Source organism: Schistocerca gregaria, chromosome 4 (genome assembly GCF_023897955.1).
Source record: "Schistocerca gregaria isolate iqSchGreg1 chromosome 4, iqSchGreg1.2, whole genome shotgun sequence".
NCBI classification, from domain to species: Eukaryota; Metazoa; Arthropoda; class Insecta; order Orthoptera; family Acrididae; genus Schistocerca; species Schistocerca gregaria.
The window spans coordinates 522,024,896-522,046,812 of record NC_064923.1 but is presented as its reverse complement, the minus strand read 5'-3'; the positions used below and the strand labels follow the sequence as shown (position 1 = coordinate 522,046,812).

Below are 21,917 nucleotides of genomic sequence, written 5' to 3'. Positions count from 1 at the left end.
TTTCTTCATATCTGTTGATGTGGTTGTAGAAGTGGTTATGAAATTGCAATGGTGTAGCCGATGTATTTATATGAGTGACTGCTTTGTGTATTTTCTGGTTTATGCCTCTTCTATAAAGAATCTTCTTAAATTGTCTACCTGTCTATAATGTAGGAAAGCGCCGGTAGATAGGCACAATAAAAAAAACACACACACAAAATTTCGAGCTTTCACAACCGGCAGTTGCTTCATCAGGAAAGAGGGAAGGAGAGGGAAAGATGAAAGGATGTGGGTTTTAAGGGAGAGGGTAAGGAGTCATTCCAATCCTGGGAGCGGAAAGACTTACCTTAGGGGGAAAAAATGATACGTATACACTCGCACACACACACATATCCATCCACACATATACCAAATATATATATAATATATATTAATATATTTTTCCCATGTGGAATGTTTCTTTCTATTTTATTTATGTCTATAATGTAGGTTTTTTATGTCGATAAATCCCCTTCCTCCTTCCTTTCTGCTTAATGTGAATCTTTCTGTTGCTGAATGTATGTGATGAATTCTATATTTGTGGCATTGTGATCGTGTAAGTGTATTGAGTGCTTCTAGTTCTGTGTTACTCCATTTCACTACTACAAATGAATAGGTCAATATTGGTATAGCATAAGTATTTATAGCTTTTGTCTTGTTTCTTGCTATCAATTCTGTTTTCAGTATTTTTGTTAGTCTTTGTCTATATTTTTCTTCAAGTTCTTCTTTAATATTTACATTATCTATTCCTATTTTTTGCCTGTATCCTAGATATTTACAAGCATCTGTTTTTTCCTATCACTGTGGTTATCCAATAAGTAATCTTGTTTTTTATTGTCTTTTCCCTTGACTATGCTGCTTTTCTTAAATTTCTCTGTCCCAAAAGCCATATTTATATAATTGCTGAATACTTCTGTTATCTCTAGTAATTGGTTGAGTTGTTGATTTGTTGCTGTCAGTAGTTTTAGATCATCTATGTATAGCAAATGTGTGATTTTTGTGTTGATATGTTCAAGTAATATTATATCCATAATTGGTATTATTTAGCATGTTGGATAGTGGGTTTAGAGCAAGGCAGAACCAGAAACGACTTATTGAGTCTCCTTGGCATATTCCACGCTTAATCTGCATTGGCTGTGATGTGATATTATTTGAATTTGCTTGGATATTAAATGTGGTTTTCCAGTTTTTCATTACTATGTTTAGGAACCACAACAATTTATGATCTCCTTTGTATATTTCCAATATCTGTAGTAACCATGAGTGGGGTGCACAGTAAAAAGCTTTTTGGTGATCAGTCTATGCGTAGTGTAGTGACCTTTGTTTAGTTTTAGGTTGATATGTCACCTCTGCATCTATTATCAGTTGCTCTTTACATCCTCTTACTCCTTTGCAGCCTTTTTGTTCTTCATTTATAATTTTGTTCTGTGTTGTATGTCTCATTAATTTCTGTGTAATGACTGAAGTTAATATTTTGTATATTGTTGGTAGGCATGTTAAGGGGCAATATTTTTCTGGGTTTGCTGTGTCTGCTTGATCTTTAGGTTTCAGATAAGTTATTCCATGTGTAAGTGTATCAGGGACTGTGTATGGATCTGCAATGTAACTGTTAAATAATTTAGTTAGATGTGAATGTGTTGAAGTGAACATCTTTAGCCAGAAATTTGCTATTTTATCTTTTCCAGGGGCTTTCCAATTGTGCATAGATTTAATTACTCGGGCGACTTCATGTTGCAAAATTGTCACTTCAAGCATTTGTGGTATCATCTTGTATGTGTCTGTTTCTGCTTGTATCCACTGTGCATGTCAGTTGTTGTACCGGGTTTGACCATACGTTGCTCCAGAAGGGTTCCATGTCTGTTATGTTTGGTGGATTGTCTATTTTAATGTGTGTGTTATCTATTGTCTGATAAAATTTCTTTTGGTTTGTGTTGAATGTTTGGTTTTGTTTCCTTCTACTTTCACTTTTTTTGTATCTTCTAAGTCGTTTGGCCAATGCTTGTAATTTCTGCTTCTTTTCATCTAATTGCTCTATCACTTCTTGTCGTGAGATTCTACCTAACCTTCTTCGTTTTTTGTCTGATATTTAATTTCTTATAAATTGTGTTAAGTGTCCAATGTCCTTTCTCAGCTTTTCTATTCTGATCTGTACCTTTTTTGCCATTATGGTTTTGTGGGTTTCTTCTGTGTGTTGGTTGCTTCTGCTCTGCCTAGTGTGTATATTTAGTGTAGTGAGTGCTCCTATATAAACCAGTAGTTGTAACTCTTCCATAGTTCTATTTTCATTTATTTTGTTATGTGTGATTGTATTGATAGTTGTTATTGCTGTTTCGACTTGTGGGTTATTTGGGGGTCTATGCAAGGAAGGTCTAATGTCTGTATTTGTGTCTTTGTATTCTATATATGTCAGATGAAATTTTTCTTCTATATCTAACATGTGTGTCACTTCATGTTCTATTTGTGCTTGTTCTGGTGGCTGTCTTAAGATTTCATTTTCCTCTGATTGTTTAATTGATGCATGTTGTTCTTTGTTTGTTTGATCTGGGATGTTTGAGCCCATTACTGTATTTTCTTCTTCTTCAGATTGCACATTATTTTGTTCCAGTATTTGTTGTACTTGTTGTTTGATGTTTTCTAATTCTGACTGGAGTATCCTTTTATTGTTGATAGTTACACGGATCTGATCAGCTAGTCGTTGTTCTGTTAAAAATTTTAATTCTGGGTATCTGGTAATAAATTTTGTGTATATTTGTGATCTGTATCCAGTTGTGTTTGTTCCTAAGTTTGCTGCTTGGTAATAACAGAACATTAGGTGTCTGTTAACTTCATCTGACCATCTCATCCTCTGTCTTTGTTTTCCTTCTAGAGTGGTTGCAGGATGCATATCCTGCAAAACACCTCTATTTGGATTTAAATAATTTTCCATGTGGCTGGCATGACAGTGCTTGTCCGGGGCTCCATTAGTTCCATCCTGAACCAACTAATAACAGTCAAAGAGGGGTAAGCCGTGTTAATGGTTTGTTCTTTTCGTCGCCTTTTACAACTGCAGAACATACCGGAGGCCTATTTTTTTCCTGGTCCTTATTATTATTATTCTTATTATTATTATTCCTTTTGTAGTTCTGATTCTCATTTTGATGCACATTCTCATTTCAGTCCTTATTGATGCCATCAAGAGCGTCTTCAAAGGATAACAGTTCTTCTACCGTTTTCCACCTGCTATATAATATGTCTCTCCTAGTGTAAGTGGGTATTTGCCTTATCAAAATGCTTACCAATCCCTTTTCCTCCATGGGTTTATCTAAATATTTTGCCCTTGTTAAATGCCAGTCAAAATATTTTCTCATCATACCTCATGTACTGTTATAATACTTTTGGTCCCACTAATCAGATATTAACTTTACTTGGGCACTTGTTGACCAATACTTCTCCTTAAACCTTATCTGAAAGTCTGCCCAAGAGAAGAAATTCTTTATAGTCACTGTGCCCCATTCAGAGGCCTCTTCTAGAAGGTAACCTACAGCGAATTCTATCTTTTTTGCCTCTTCCCAATTATTTGGCAAGGCTTGATTAAATCATTTCAAGAAATGAGTTGGGTGTATGTCTCCATCTGGTTTAAATTTGGGAAATTTTCTGGAAACTCCAGAATTTGCTCCCCATTGTAAATCTGTCACCACCTGGCTAGTGACTACATTCAGTGAAGCCACCCTTTTCTCTACTTTATCCTGAATAAGTTTAAACTCCTTCCACAAATCGTCCATGGCTCTCTTAGTATCATTAACATTTGAAGCTAAACGGGATGTAACAATGTCTAGGTTTACCCTTTCAGTAGCTTTTCAGTCAATTAATTCCTCTACGTGTTCCTCCCGACTGCTTATATTTATTGTGTATGAGGTTGCTAGCTTTTCTTTAAAATTTCTCTCCACGACATCAACTCGAGTGTTGACACTTGCAATTTGCAATTGGACAATAGGGATCAGCTTATTCTGTCTTTCTATGCTATTGTTTAAGGTAAGTAGTCTTCGTTCCACTGCATCAAATGTAACATTAAACAGACTCTGAAATGAATTTTTCATTAAATTCAGAATCTATATTGTTACACTTGTCTTCAATATCAAATTACAATCTCTGGGTCAGCTTCTGAAATTGAACATTCTGCTTTTGGCTAAAATCCATAAACATTTGATTCATTTGGACAGTTAAAGAATTACTTAATTCAGTCTTTAAATCTAATCATAAATTTTTCACTTTATCATTTAATACATCAAACTTAGAATTTAGGGCTTCACCCTGTGTTTCTAACTTTTCACTTAGAGTAGTTGTATTATCCTTCTGTTCTAGTCGCTGGTTATCTAATTTAAGGCTTACTGCTTTAATTAAATTTTCTATCTCAGTCCAGTATGGCATTTCCTTTGTTATCGGCATTCCCATGGCTGGCTCTGAAGTTTGTTGCTGTTCTTGATCCATAATTTTATGGATCTTGGACCTAGTGTGCGTCTAAAGAAAATTCACCACTGAATACAATAACTATACAACTGTTTATCACGCAATTGTCCCCTCAACTTTACCAAAAAATTATTGGTTTTTGCTCACCCGGTATAAAGTTTTAGGCTGCATCAGTGAGCAAGTGTAGAATCAGTACCAGTGAATAGCACAGGCGCCATCAGCAAAGAACATTGGCTATGACATCGGTGCCGGTGAATGGACACAAAATCAGCAACAGTGAACAGCAGCCTGGGACTGGTTACTGCATCTGTGTTGGCTCGTACTGCATCAGTGTTGGCTGGTTACTGTGTCAGCATCGGCTGATGACTGCATCGATATCGGTGACTGTTTACTGCATCTGCATCAGCTAGGTTGACGAATGTGTGAGGACTGCTTACTTCCCCACACCAAATCTTCTTAGTCAAACTATCCTCTGTGTCTTCCTTTGTTCAATGCTTATAAACTTGTTCACCCTTTTTTTATTTTAGGCAGAATCCAGTTCTGAGTAACAGTTTCATCGTCTTGTTGCTCTCAGCTGCTATGGCATCTCATTAGCTTCTTATCTTGATTTCTGTCATAAAATTTCCGCTTTCTTTGGGTCCTGTCACTTGGGTCGCCATGTTCTGGTGGTTTCTTGGATGAGAAGAGACAGTGCTGTGTTAGGTTTCATGATTCACACGCCTCTTCCAGTTGACTTATACATTGTGGGTGCAACCAGTCCTCTTCTTTGGGTTATCAGATACATTGCTCTCACCATTTAATTTATCTCCAAAGGCTTAATCAGCCTAAAGGGAATATTATTAACCAACTCTATATTCTTGAAATAAATTATGTACTCATAAGATGTTGTCAGTTCAACAACAATATATTTTCAACTCTTATCCCAAAGTTCAATTATTCCGCACAAACTCCAGGGAGCCAACTGGTTTGAAGATAAATGTCAGAAGCTACCAAACACTCATACAATTACATATGTTCTGCCTCATGTGGAGCCAAGATATAAAGTAAAGATCTTTATATAATACACAGTTCATATGCCTCTGTAACAATCCTCATGACACCACCAACCACGAAACATTATCCAAACACTCTTTGACTTTTTGATATAACTTCTAAGGTGCTGCTGGTAACCACTTGTTGGGGCCACTTGTCTGAAGCAGCTCCTGGCTCCTTGAGACAGCTGTCCTTCCTGCACACACAGACAGGTGTGGCACAGTAAAAGGCTCTCTCACACTCGTCATTAAACTACCGGTTGCTCGAGACAGTGGATAGCCAAGTGTTTCTAGAATTCACCCTGAAATTCTCAAAGCTCTACAAAGTTCTGACAACCAGTTTTATAAGCCATAAGACAAGCAGGCCAAGCCCTGCAATCTTGGTGATGTTGCAGAAAAGTAGTGCAACTATGAACTGGCCTGAGGGAACTTTCCACACCAACGGACCAGGAAGGTGTTGATCTGTACATGAGCAGAAGCAATATATTAGCACAACAAATGTGCCATTATTAACTATAAATACCATTTGATTCTGGAACAGTTATATGCAGTCTGCCAGAACCATCCACAACAAGAGTGTCATGCAAGTCTCCACCATGTTTAGAGACAGAAAGGCTGAAAACATAAGTTTTTGTTGGACACTGGGGTGTATGTATTGGTAGCAAGTATGCACTTTGTGGGATTGTGGTGATCAAACCCAGCTTCTTGTAATTTACATGGACTAGAAGTAGTGATGTGGAGTATTTGGGTTCTGCAAGAGTAAATTGCCCCAAATTAGAGAAGGTTTCTGCATCATCTTAGGGTTAGACTTTCTGGCAATACATCATGCCAAAATTCGACTTTGGCAATGTGTAGTTGAACTTAGAGGGACAGTATTCCAGCCAGGTGAGGCTGCTGCTAGTGAAGTTCTTTCATAATGTGCATCAGTCCTGAGGGATGAAGCACATTTGAACTGGGTGATGGGGATGAGGAGGAGGCTGAGCTGGGGAGTTTAAGGGATAGCAGGGTAGTGGTGGGAAATAGTAAAATGCCGCTTGTGAGAGCATACAGGAATTAGATAGGGAGAGGGTAGGAAAGCTAGGCACAATCAGGAAGATAGAAGCAGGGTGGGAGGGGGTGACAGCAGAAAAGGAGAGAATCAAAAAGATTGTTGGTGCATTTGTGGAACAGAAGGCTGTGTAGTGCTGGACTGTGAACAGGGAAAGGGGTAGGTGGGGTGAAGAACAGTGACTAATGAAGATTATGGCCAGGAGGATTATGGGAATGTAGGATGTACTCCATGGAAAGTTCTCACCTTGTAGCTTAGAAAAGCTGGTGTTGATAGTAAGGATCCAGATGGCAGAGACTTTGAAGCAATCAATGAAATGAAAAAAAGTTGTGTTGCACAGCATACTCAGCAACTTGGTGGTCCAGCTGTGTCTTGGCTACAGTTTGTCCGTGGACATTCATGCAAATTGACAGCTTGTTGATTGTCATGCCCATTTAGAATGCAGCACAGTGATTTCAGCTTAGCTTGTGAATCATATGACGGGTTTGACAAGTAGCCTGTAACACCACATTCAACTGTGAGCAATTGGTACAGTTCAACTTTATTTAAGAAGTGTTTACTTGTTACTAGTTAAGTCCTTTGCATCATTTGAGGAAGGTGGTAGTTTATGATGTATAAATTGTTTGGTGTAATAGTGTCTTTAAATAATGGAATTTTATTAAATATGTTTGTCAATGTATGAGAAACAGCAATGTAAAAACTGATTCATACTTACGATTTTTGTATTGTATAAAATAAAAGACATAGTGATTCCCCTTCACTACAGAAGTGGTTTGGCACACAAAGAAAAAGTGGAATGGTTTCTGAAAAGTATGCTTAGGGACAGTTTGTGCCCCCCTCCCCCGAACCCCTTTTCAATCTTTCCTATTGGGAAAGATCAAACTGGATAGAGTTTTTCTAGCTACAGAAATCTGAAGTATTTATATAAAAGGGTCTATATAAAAGGGATGTGTATAGTGTTGGTTTATTGCATTGCACCTGTGTAAAGGGGTGTTATCCTAACTTTAACTCTGGTCAGCCGTCATTTAGTCTCATGTTGTTATGAGAACATCCTCTGTGATAAATTAATAAAAGGGTGAAGTAATGATTGTAGTTAACAGGGATAAAAATCATTTCATTACAGTGATTACTAAACTGTACTGTCAATAATTACTACAACTCACTGTGTAGTTCATCTGGTTGTAATAGGTGTTCATAGCACTTTACAAAGAAAGTAATTATGAAAATTCCTTTTTTCAAATGTTTTCACATTATTGTGCTAGTGACTGTATTTTGTTTCATTCACTGGATCTTTGTTACTAATATTTCTTATAAAATTTTAGTCTTTCTGTTGTCTGCCAATTGCTACCCTTACAAATTTCATGTTCAATATCTTGGGTAACACACAGTCAAATACAAAAATCATTCCAGAGGGTAACACTATACTGTATAGGTTTAAACCAAATTTGGTAATCATTAATTTATGGTAGTATTATAATCTCTGTCTTTTCTGATGGGCTAGGGATGCTTGTGATTGGACTGGGGTAGGTGGCGGTGGTTGGAGGATGTATAGTGTAGGTCTTGCATCTAGGTCTATCATAGGTAAGTGAGTAATGAGGCAAGGGTTTGGGAACAGGTGCTGAATATGGATGGATGAGGATATTCTGTAGATTCAGTGGATTGGGGACTACCACTGTTGAAGGGATGGAATGGAAAGTGAGTAGAACATTCATCATTTCAGGGCATGAGAAGAAGTAGACAGGACCCTGGCAGAGAACATGTGTCAGTTGTTCCAGTCCTGTGTGGTACTGTGTCACAAAGGGAATGATCCTGTGTGGCCAGATGGGGGGCTTTGGATGGTGATTGATGAATGTGGGATAAGGCATGGGAGATCTCTTTCTGTTCATTTTTGGGAGTGTAATTACAGTCTGTGAAGGCCAAGGTGAGACCTCAGTGTATTTTGAGAGGGATTGTTACAAATGTGACAGCTGTTGGTAGATAGGCTGTACAGAAGAGACTTCTTGGTGTGGAATGAGTGGCAGCTTTTGAAGTGGAGGTATTGCTAGTGGTTGGTAGGTTCAATGTGGATGGAAGGACTGATGTAGTCTTCTTTGAGGCATAGGTCAACATTGAGGAAGGTAGCGTGTTGCATTGAGGAAGACCAGGTGGAGAAAATGGGGGCGAAGATGCTGAGGTTCTGGGTGACTGCAGACAGGGTGTCCTCACACTCAATCCAGATCATAAAGATGTCATCACTGAATCTAGACCAGCTGAGGGCTTTGGGATTCTGAGTCGTTATGAAGGATTCGTCTGTATGGCCCATGAATAAGATGGCAGAGTATGGTGTCCTGCAGATGCCCATTGCTGTACACCATATTTGTTTGTATTTGTTGCCCTCAAAGGAGAAGTAATTGTTGGTGAGGGTATAGTTGGTAATGGTGACCAGGAAGAAGCGTATAGGTTTGGAACCTGTCAGGCATCGTGAAACGTAGTGTTCAATAGGTCACGGCCATTGGCATTAGAAATGTTAGTATAAAGGAGGTGGCATCAATAGTGATGAGCAGGGCACTGTATGGTAAAGCAACAGGAACTGTGGTGAGTCAGTGAAGGAAAGGGTTGGTATCTTCTATACAGGAAGGCAGGTGATGGGTAATAGGTGGTCTATGGGAGAACAGATTCTCTCAGTGGATGCACAGTAACTGGCCACAATGGGGCATCCTGGATGATTGGGTTTATGGACCTTCGTGTTTTGAGTCTACCTAAATTCTGCATTCTGAATGGTGGTGGAAGGATGCTTGTGAGTGTAGGAAATGTAGGTCTGCAAGTCATGGTTTGTCAGGATGTGGGGTTGGTTTGGAGGCTATTTAGAGGGAAGGATAGTGGTAGCCCAAGGCAGGACCAGGAGGTGAACAGGTTGGAGGTAGGAATACAGGCAGCAATAGGGGTGAGGAGAGAGATAGACTACACGAATAGGTTCTGCTATGGACCAATTGATTGGAGGAGATGCTAGAGATCCTGCTGGATTTCTGAAATGGGGTCGGTGTCACAAGGTTTGTAGGTGAATGAATCAGAGAGCTTGCAGAATCCTTCCTCCAGGTAACCCTTGTACTTCAAAACAACAATGGTAGAGCCTTTATCAGCAGACAGGATTGATTAAAGGTGGGGTCAGCTTTTAAGTGGTGGATTTTAGTTGTTTTTACCCAGATCTAAAGTTGACTAGTATGTTGAGGGATTTGGGAATGATTGTGAGGCAAGGTTCAAGTTCAAGAAATTCTGGAGGAGTGAACTGAGTCAGGCAGGGTTCAACATTGAAGTTTTGCTGAATCTGAATAGTAGGGTTGATGCCAAAGAAGTGTTTCCACTGTAGGGACTAGAAGAAGGAGGGAAGGTCTATAACAAGTCCAGTATGATTGAATTGTGGAGAGGGACAAAAGGAAGAGGAGGAGATTAGTGTTTAATGTTTTGTTGGCAACAAGGTTTGCTTGAAGTAATTTAGGGAAATCACAGAAAACCTGCATAAGGATAACTGCATGCAGGTTTGAACCACTATCCTCCAGAATGTGAGTCCAGTGTGATAATCACTGTGCCACTTCACTCAGTGGAGGGAAAAAGGTGAGGTCTTTGGAAGGGACTGATACTTTTGAGTGACAAAGGGCTTTGGTGGAAAGGTTCATGACAGTGTCTTGAGTCTGCCTAAATTCAGCATTCTGAATGGTGGTGGAAGGATGCTTGTGAGTGTAGGAAATGTAGTAGGTCTGCAAGACATGGTTTGTCAGGATGTGGGGTTGGTTTGGAGGCTATTTAGAGGGAAGAATAGTGGTAGTCCAAGGCAGGGCCAGGAGGTGGACAGGTTGGAGAACTTTTTGAGATGGTGTTGTGCATACTGCTCTAGTCCTGGAGGCCAAGTGTTTCAATGTATGAGTTGGGATCCAGAAATTTTGAGATAACAAAGCAGGAGAATTTTATAGATGTAGATGAGGCATTGCAAGGAGGTTTTATTCTAATTTCCATTATTTTGCAGGACTCAGTTGGTAAGGGTTTAGAACTGTTGGATTCAGAACAGATGGAAGTCGTTGTGGAGGGAGGGGTTGCAGCTGGAGGTGGGTAATTTGATTGTGAGCCATTTTGGGTCTGCCATGAACAATGTATGGGACTAGGTTCTGCCTATGCCTAAGGAAACTGGAATCCACCATCTAAAAGCTGATTCTGACCCTATAATTCTGCCTGCTGACAAAGGCTCCACCTCTGTTGTTTTGAAGTGCAAGTATTACCTGTGGAGGGACTCCACCAGCTGTCAGTTTCAACCACCTACCAACCTTGCCACAATGACACAATTCCTGAAATCCAGCAGGATCTCCAGCCTCTCCTCAAATCCTTCGACTCAGTGCGGAAACTCGCCTTGGAGTCTATCCCTCTGCTCATCCCTATCATTCTCCACACTTCTACCTACTACATGCCTTCTAAGGTCCATAAGCCCAACCACATGGGATGCCTCATTGTGGCTGGTTGCTGTGCATCCACTGAGAGAATCTCTGCTCTCTTAGACCAACACTTTCAGCCCATTATCCCTAACCTACCCTTCTATATAAGAAATACCAAACATTTCCACTGCTGACTCTCCACAGTTCCTGTTAATCTACACATTATGCCTTGCTTGTCATTATTAATGCCACTTCCTTTACACTATCATCCCTAATGTCAATGGTCTTGCCACTATTGAACACTACCTTTCACAATGCCTGACAGATTCCAAACATACAAGCTCCTTCCTGATCACCATGACCAACTATATCCTTACCCAAAACTACTTCTCGTTTGAAGTCATCACTTACAAACAAATATGGGATACAGAAATGGGCAAGTGCAGGACACCATCCTGTGCCAACCTATTCATGGGCGATCTAGAGAACTCCTTCCTAACCACCCATAGTCACAAAGCCCTCACCTGGTTCGGGTTCACTGAAGACATTTTTGTGATCTGGATTGAGGGTGGTGAGGTTGAGGTCACCCTATCCATATTCCTTCAGGACCTCAACACAACATCTTCTCCCTCATTCACTTCACCTGGTCATCCTCAACCCAACAAGCCATCTTCCATAATATTAACCTCCACCTCAAAGATGGCTAAAACAGGACCTCCAGCCATATATAACCTACCAACCACCAGCAATACCTCCACTTTGAAAGCAGTCACCCATTCCATACCAAGAAGTCCCTTCCATATAGCTTAGTCACTCATGGCCATCACATCTGTAGTGATGAGCAGTTCCTCTCAAAATACACCAATGGTTTCACTGAGGCATTCACAGACTTTAATAACATGCCCAGATCTCCCATGCTTTATCTCACCAGACATCAACTGCCTCCCAGAGTCCCACTGTCAAGTCACAGAGGATCATTTCCCTTGTCCCTTGTGATACAGAACCACACAGGACTGGAGCAACTGAATCATATTCTCTGTCAAGCCTCAACTACTTCTCATCATGCCCTGAAATGCAGAATGTTTTACCCACTTTCCTTCCCACCCACCAAACCTACAGAATGTCCTCATCCATCCTTACCCAATCACTGCTCGCAACCCCTTGCCTCATGGCTCATATTCTTATGATAGATCTAGATGCAAGACCTATCCCCTACATCCTCCCACCACCACCACCTTCTCCAGTCTAGTCACAATCATCACTTATCCCATCAAAGGTAGGGCTACTTGTAATACCAGTCATGTGTGCTGTATTCTCTGTGGGAATGACAACCAACAAGCTGTTTGTCCACATGAATGCCACTGGAAAACTATGGCCAAGAAAAAGCTGGGCCACCCAGTTGCTGAACCTTATGCACAACACAACAATTTTCATTTCAATGACAGCTTCACTGTCCCTGACTTATCTGGATCCTTGCTACCAACACCAGCTGTTCTGAAATACATGGGTGGGAACTCTCCCTGCAATACATCCTACATTCCCATTACCCTTCTGGCCTCAGCCTTCATTAGTCATGTTCTTCACTCACCCATCCTTTTCCCTGTTCTCACTCCAACACTACACAGCCATCTACTCCAGCAATGCACCCACAGTCATTTTACTTCTCTTTTTTTCTGTTGCCTCTCCCTCCTTCTCTGCCATCCCTCTAACCTACTCCCCATGTCAACCTCTTAGGCTCTCACAAGCAGCTCTTTACTGTATTATTACTCCTTCTTATGTGTGTATGAGTTGTGTTTATGTAAATGCATGTGTGTGTGTGTGTGTGTGTGTGTGTGTGTGTGTGTGTGTGTGTGTGTGTGTGTGTGTCTCTGTGTGTTGTCTAATTCAGAAAATTAGAGGAAGGCCTACTGACCAAAAGCTTACTTGTTTAGCAGTCTTTTTGTTGTGTCTATCTGCAACTCAACATCTCCCCCATGTGAAAAGTAGCAATCTATCCTTTTCACAGAAGATATGATCATTTTGTGGAGGATATAGCAGAAAATATGCAACATTTATGTGAGGTTTTTGAAGGTTACAGGTGGCACATTTAACACTTAGCACTGATAAATCTTACTTTGCTTTAAAAGATCTAGCATCTGTAGGGCACATGAATAGCAGTGAATGAATTAATATGGATCTGTCATTGGTACTGGGAGTATGCGAGTTTTCATTTCCTTCTAATACTAAGGAGTTAAAGGCTTTCATGGATTTAACAAATTATTATAGAAAATTAATAAATGGGACAAGCAGACACGTTGAAAAAAAAGAACCATTAATTTGGAATAGGCAAAAGAACACCAAACCACATACAACGAATTAAAGAGAGCATAGAACATTAACATCAACTTCAGAACAAATTTTTATGGACTACGAGAATGAGGTTTTTTTTTTTTTAATGCTTGTAATCAGGCTGTGGGGTGTGTTCTCAGTTGAACAGTAAACAGAGAATAGCATGCACATGCATCCAGGCAATTGAACAGGGTGGAGAAACAATACTCAACCATACAAAAAAAGATGCTTATCATAATATAAGGAATCATATATTTCCCCTAGATGCAGCTCTCAAGTGGTTGTTTGATCTTACATACTGTACTAGTTCACTAAACAGATAGACATTAAGATTGAGCACATTCAGATATGAAGTCACACACAAGCCCAATAAGCAACATACAAATGCATATGGTTTAAGCAGAAATGTAACTGTGGTACAGACATTGGGTCACAGATTCATACAAAGGAAAGCAGTGTGGCATCCTGGAGTTGTCGAACAACATACAGGAGAGTAGCAAAACACTGAAACATGTGTGCTTGTTTCACGCTCCTTTCATTATTTATATCATTTTTAATCTCATGATAGGATGATACTATTACTCTTAATTTGCTACATCAAAATTGTATTGATACCTGGAGGAGTATAGAAGAAAAGTTTCATTTTTTCTTAAATTCAACACTTTTTCTCCTGTGGCCATAATGATTTCCTGTCCAACCTTGACCATTCAGCTTGAAAGTATGGGTGGTGTTGTAGAGGCTAGAGAAGTTCATTTACTTATTCTCCCAAGTTGTAATACCAACCTTTAGAATCTCACTTTTCACATATTTTTGGTGATGCAAAGAGGTCTCCCTGAGCCAACTTTAGCCCATCTCAGGTCATCCCACCTCATTCAGGTTGTCTTATGAAACAGTAGGTAGTTTATGCACCTTTCCTGCCCATCCTCATTGGTTGGTAGAGTGGCACCAACTTCCTCTTCTAAAAAATTCTGCCTCCACTCTGAATGAGGGACAGTGGTTAACTTTGTGGAACAGTCATGTTCTAGCCCTTCACTGATAAATATGTATGTTCCAAGTGGACACAAAATTATATTAAGCCATGATGTGTTTGAGTTAGGCAATCAGTAAACTTGAAAGCTTCAGCACTTTCTTGTGCACCAGTAAATTCTTTGTGTATTTTCTTATGCATTGCATGTGAAATTCACTTTGAGCCACATTTGACTTTGTTTTAGTCATTCATCCATTATTCAGTTTTCATACCTATGGATCCATTCGGTATTGATGCTTGGTAAAATTTTTTCAAGCTTATATTTATCAGTTTTATCTCTATTGATTTTCCACCCTGTACTTCAATGCTTGTGCTAAAATGAATATTTCTGTGTGAGTAATTTGCTGGGGATAGAATCTTGTTGCTTTTTGTGAAATCTTGGGACCATGAGGCAAGTGGCTGACTCTTGGTAATAGTGGAAAGAACTGATAAATATTTCTGTTTATTACAATAATTTTGCTTTCAAATGATTCAAGAATTATGTGAAGAATTTGCTCTGAAGTTATGTAAAAATGTGGATGGGACGCCATGTTGCTCTTTTAATTGCCTTGTAGTGAGTCCTCCTATCAATGTACTCTGCATGATAGTAATCCCCAGTTCTTTGCAGCCACTATTGTAATTTTCATTCTGAAACAGTCACACTCCCACATATACCTTTCTTTTCCCATCTAACCTTCTTACCATCAGAGCCATGGCAGGTGCAGAGAAAAAGACAATTGTGCATACCTCTGTTGATCTTATGACTGTTCCTGGCCTCTACATCTATAAGACAATTAAGTTGATACCAATGATAAGATTTTGTACATTATGTAAATATGTAATATTTTATACCGTTCTGTAGTTTGTCAATTCCAATATCATGAATGTGATAATACAGGTGCTAAATAAAATACATAAATAAATAAATACAGTTTCCTAAACAAAACCCTCAACTCTTTGAGGATATCCCGTTTAAGCACGATCATGAAACAAGAAACAAATATCAGTATAAGTTACCAACTCATAGGCTAAAACTGTTGGAGAAGACACCTTACTGTAGGAGTATGAGGCTGGGAAATAAAATATGTGAAAAATTTAAAAATTATAAACCAGAAAAATTTGGACATCATTTTAAAAAATACCTAGCAAGTAAATATTATTAAAGTGTAGAAGAATTTATGACTGACTGACACAAATAACTGTGCTTGATGTTATGTTTTATTCTTTCATGCTAAAAATGTACCCTAAGTTAATAATTATTCTTATTTTACTGTATTTTCAACATGATAATCTTAAATCATTTTGTGGTACTTAAAATTACAAAATACCTGTACGGGTAATTATTCTGTATGCTTACAATTAGAAAGTAGCCTTAAACTGATGAGTCACCTATGTCCCAACCAGCTGATTGCATATGACACATTATGTGCAAAAAAATTTCTATTCTATTCTACCCAATTCGTTATTAGGAGAGATGCCACTGCTGGGATGTCTGTTAATCCAATTAGACGAGTTTAAATTGGGAGATGATAGACTGAATTTCAAAAATTAGTTATTCTTGTTATCTGTACTCATAAGTAAGGTAGTTTATGTAATTAATTTGATGTTTGCTTAACGATATTGTGACCCCATGAGATAAACATGTGTCATCCACAAGTTCAAACAGCATATCTCGACCATTGCAAGATCTTTGACTCTTTAACCCTCAAACAGATGTACCTATTTCCATGAAATGAGCAGGCATGTGGCACACTTTGTACGTTACTAAGGGAAACAGGTATGAGCTAAATCACAGTTTAATTTTAGTTTATTTAAACAACAGTACAAGAAACGTATATTACATTGCTAATTTACTATTTGATTAAGAAAATAATAAACTTTCATATCACCATGTTGGCAGGAAATGGAGGGATAATATTTCTTTCCACTAGCTGAGGCTTCATAACAGACAGTGTTAAATCTTTCAAGATAATTCTTCTCTTCTTTTTGGATTTGCCTCATTTGTATGAAAAATTATTTGAGCATTGATTCCTGCTATATCCATTAGAGCACAGAATACAACAAATGACCATCTGCTTGTCACCTGTTTGACAGAATACGCACCACCCAGTTGATTGGCTGTGTTGACTTCTCCATTTGTTATATTCTAATCCATAAGTATCTCTGGTTAAGCTGTAACTTCATCAATGGCTCCAAAATTGTACATAGTTTAATGTAGCATAACTGCCTTGTTTTGTCTTGGCACATATGAAACTAGCGTCAATCATTCTGAAAACCAAACAAAGAGGAGTGGATAGCCCTAGATTTTCCAGATAAAAATTCTTGTGCGATTTTGTGTTTATTTTTCCTCAATGTGCAAATTATTGTTAGTTGCTTTTTCAAAATGGAGTTGGCTAAGGGATAACTAGTGTACTAATCATCCAGCCTAATGTTTCTTCCTGAGCCTTCAGTTTGAGTAACTAGCCTTCCTACAATGTCACAGGGAGAATTATGAACATCGCATGGTCCTTTAGGTTATTTTCCACTTTATATTTCAATATTGCTAATCAAGAATGTTTTAGCATCTGCTGAAACAAAAACTGAATGTATATGTTCATGTATTTTATAATTTCATGAGTCTTTTCTGGACTAAGTATTGTCCATACAGCCTCTGTTTCACTTGTGACCCCTCTGGCAACATGTGTAGGCTCAGGGAACATTTTCACAATATTTTTTGTTTTTTGTTTTGTTTTTTTGTTTTTGAACTCACGTTAGGACATGTTTTATTCCATATATACATTTTGTCCCTCTCGATAAAAAGACAATCAATGTAGAGTGACTCTTCACAGTCATCATCTGAATCGTGGACTTGATCAGAATCTGAATCATGGTCACTTTGTGTGATAAATTCCTCTTCTTCTTCAGAGTCATCATTGTTTTTGTTGTCTGGTACAGAGTTGATATCTGGATCCTCATTGAGTAACCATTCAATCTCATTGTGTGTCAGCTTTGATGTCACCCTGGACAGTGATTCATTCACTTGTTATATATTATCTTTTGATTCGATTTGAAAGGAACAAAATGACATATATCAAGTCTTACAGTATTATGTGTGTTTTCATTGGGCTACAACTGAATAGAATTCCCATAACCACATGAGAGTTTGCAAAGCACTTGTCATTTAAAAAAAAAAAAAAAAAAAAAAAAAAAAAAAAAAAAAAAAAAAAAAAAAAAAACTTTAATTATGTTGGATCTTGTGTTAATATTACATATTGTTTGATGAGTTAGTTTTATGACAAGGCTTCTTCTCTGATCTGGTACAACCTTTGAAAATCTCTCAGACATATGCACATGAATTACTTATCATTCTTTTATTCACAGCAAATTAATATGCCTCATTAGCTGGCACTATACTGAAATCAACTTGATGGTGAAAGAGAGTATATTATTAGGCAACATATGGTGAGATATATTAATTACAGTCATCTTAGGCAGTTTCTTCACCCTTTTATGTTGAATCATCTTTTGACTGAGAAACAACTCACTGAATGTAACGTATACTAAAATCCCACAATGCTACTTCTCACTAGCAGACAGCTCTTTTATATGGTGACCCTCATATTCAGGATCCCATCTCTGGAATTCCTCTGATTAGCCCCAGACAGACTGGAGAATCAAATAGAGTAAATAATTGGTGTTTTTGCAGTTCTCTTTCTTTTTGGAAGGAATCAGTTTTCCCCTCACAACATTCCATTTGTGTTAACTATTTAGAGGTTTTGTGTGTGTGTGTGTGTGTGTAACTGGGGGGGGGGGGGGAGATAGCTAATTAGCTCTGATATTGTGTGTTAGTTAACAGAGAGAGAGTTAATCTGGTTGTTCATTAGATAGTGTATTTAGGCATGGTATTAATGATGAGTGTTATGACCCAATTAGGTGCAAGAAAGTTATCAAATCTTGACGACATTCCCAAAGTTATGTTAGTCATGGCAGAGTGAAATGCACTTGTGAGTAACCAATGGCTAGAGGGAGAAACAGGCATGTTATGTAGCACAATTGAGGAAGCTGCCAGTGAGCCAGAGCTGTTGGCTGCATGGAATGCAAAAGCTGTACTGGTGAACAGTCTCTCACACCACAGCCCAGGCTGTGCAATGTAAAGATAGCCTCATGGAGCAATGCATGACAAACACAGGTACATATAGAATTTGTGGAACCCACTAAACATTGAGAGATGTGCTGTGAAGGATGGAGAGTGACATCTGTATTCTTCCTTGCATCCCGAAAGCCCTGGCGATGTGGAAAAATGGCAAGTAGCAAACTCAAATGAAAATCTGTGATTAGAGCACCAAGTTAAATGAATTTATAACAGAGACTATGGGTGTAACAATATATCTTTTGTGAGAAATGAAAGAACAGAAAGAAGATATAGAAGCAGTAGAATCATGGAAGGAGGAGTAGGCTGGGTATACAGGTGATGCAATACAGGACCATTCAGAGATGTAAAGCTGCTGGATAGTCATATAACTGGTGTTGAAAGTAATGAAGTTAGCATTACTGGTGCAGTAACAGTAGATCCACATAAATTTGCAAAGTTCTTTTTGAGGTAAATAAAGAGCATTTAAACTAGTGCAAGGGATTTTCCAGCAAGTTTCATGTCATGAAGAGGAAGTCAGTTAAGTCTTATAGCAGCTAAAGTGCACGTCATTTATGACGGCGGCCGAGTTTAGGTTCATTCTGCGCATCTGACATCACAAAACACAATCAGCCAATGAACAGAGAATGACATTGCCAGAGTTTGACTGCAGAGCAGAGCACAAATGAGTGTCTTCAGTTTTAGAAATGTTCAGTCATAAATAAAGTAATTGAACAAAAGCAATATCTTGATAGCATACTTTCTTTTACAGCAAATTTGGAAAAAGTATTCTTTATACCAATTGCCTCATATTCTATTAATTAATTAAACCAAACAAGCAATGAGCCTCCTAATTCAGGTGATAGCAAGGAAAGGTGTTTGTATCATTCTCACTAACTGCTTTTTCGCAATAAAGAACAGCAGTAATTGTTTATTTCCTATTGTACTTCGACAAACGTGAATATTCATAGTCATACCAGCAGTGTTTGTCGGTATCTTGCATGACATTTCAAAGTTCTCCAGGAGTGTTATTTCATGAGGAGTTGCGTTAACATAATGGTTAAAGTGTGTGGCTGCTAAGCAAAAGGTTCTGAGTTCAACCCTTGATCAGTGCAAAATATTTTCTTTATTTAAAAACAATATCGCAGTATCTTTCTTCTTGAATTTTATTCGTTTGAATATAATTTTTTGAAATTTATAGTGGCAACTAATATCGACCATACGGAAAGTATACGCTATGGACTTTTACCTCTGCAAACTCTTCAAAATTTCGTGCAATGGTTTACTGCATCTAATGCTGCACAATAACTGCGTTGAACATCGAAACAAAATTAAGTCATTTATGGGGGGAAGGTATCAGTCAAGAAGATGTGTAAAAATCAAATTTTTGGGCCAAATAGTTTCTGTGAAATCAAATCATAAAGTGTGTCAAAGCAGTCAAAACACCATATGTCTGCACAGGTGAGCAGTGCAATGATGACAAAATCGCGCACATTGCGGAATGCGGGGAACATGTCTCTGTAGCAGCGGAAGGTTTAACGCGGCCATGGTGACTTTACTTCATAAACTGTGCACTCCCCCCTAAACATAAGTTTGCAAACTATACTATTGCGGTACTTCTCTTGGCATGTACAACTGGCAACGCAGCAATCTCCCACGTCTGGGCGGGCATGTGTGAACCACCAAGATAAAAGAATTGAACTATAGAGACTCTGACTGTTATACTCGAACAACTGCCTAATAGAAGTGACAGAAATCCTGATTGCATGTATCCAGTTAGAATAAATGATATGTGAAGAGGTTCAGTCCCACCTCACTAATTTATGAAGGTAGTGAATCACTGACTACATTTTCATTTCTTTTGTCAACATGCTCCTGAGATATGTCTAATATACATCCATGAAAGATAATAAGAATAAAATAATAGCTGATGATAGGTCTCAAAACGTGAAAACAAATTTGGTTTCTGATATAGACTTGGGAATAACTCATTGTGATTTATCTAAAGGAAAACAAAACACAGGGCAATCAAATGATACATTTAGTTATGATGGTCCTCTATATTAACAACTACATTTATAGTCTGCAAACCCATGTGAAGTGCATGTGTGTGGGACCATGACTGTTTAGGTAACTCTGGGAATTGGGTAATTGGTCTAATATTGTAAGTCTTGTCTTCACAGTCCCTACAGGAGCAATACATAAGAGGTTATCACATATTCAAACTTACAACTGGTTCTTAAAACTTAACAATTAAATTATTGTAGGATAGGTGGCATCGCTTTAGAAGTGTCTGCCAGCTCAGGATTTTCAGTCCTTCTGTAACACTCTCCTCTGGATCAAACACACCTGTTATTATTCGTACTACCATTTTTTTCATATGTCAATATATTTGGTATGGGTTCCACATACTCAAGCAATATTCTATGTCAGATTGCACAATCTCCATCATAGACTTCATACAATTGTACAGTATCCAATCAATGAATCAAAGTCTAGCATCTACTTTATATATAACTGAGTCCATGAGGTCATTCAGTTTTGTATCCTCACATATTGTTGCACTGAAGTATTTACTTGAGTTTCAATCGTATTCTTCATGTGAATGGAGAGTTGTAAATGACATTCATTCAAGAAAGGTCACATGGTCCATAAATACCCCCTCAGACATGCAAAGTTTTCTTCATGAAAACCAACCACAATATTCAAATCATGATTGTTTGGTACTGTAGTCATACTATACTATAGTTTACAATTTTGTGAAGTACACAGTTTTATGTTTATGAACCATTACAGTACATTGGCAATATCTTAAATGCTTTGAAATCTTATCAAGATCTGGCTAAATATTTTTGAAGCTGATTTAAAAATTTTTTCTTTTCTGCCCCTTTCCTCTTCCCCCTGTCCCCTCCCAAATAGGACTTCATTAGAGATAATGGCATTATCCGTAAAAAGTCTGAGGTTACAATTAAAATTTTCTGCCAGCACATTGACATAAAACATGACGTTAATAATTCCCAAACACTTCTCTGCAGTATGTCTGAGGTTACTTCTACATCTGTTAATGACTCTTCTTTGAAAATAACATGCTGCATCTTTTATCATTAACCCAATGAATATGTTGTTTAACATCCTGTATGACCTAAATTTCATTAAAAATATAGACTTGGTATTGATTCAAATGGTTTTTTTTAATTTAAGAAATACTGCATCTGCTTGATTTCCTTGGCCATGGCTTTCAGGATGCCATATTAGGGATGCACTAGCTGGGTTTCACATGACTGATGTTTTTGGAATCATGGATCAGGTCATTTTTTTCAAGGTACCTGATTATATTGGCTGTCTGTTTTGTCAATCACTTCAACTGCCCTTTTAGTAGACTGATGCAACCTATGCCTTCTTCCAACTTCTAGGCACAGTTTTTGTTTGAGGCGTCTGTAGTATGACTAAATAAGGATTTACTTCAGCACAGATACTGTATAGAAAACTGTATAGAATCTGATATGGTTTGCATCAGGCCCTGTGGTCTTGT

General features: G+C 38.2%; 1 protein-coding gene across 1 annotated transcript in view; it reads right to left on the bottom strand.

The window, feature by feature from the left end:
• LOC126268030 (integrin alpha-4-like) overlaps positions 1 to 21,917 on the bottom strand; it is a 568,589-nt gene that overhangs the window by 316,544 nt on the left and 230,128 nt on the right. The window lies entirely within an intron of this gene.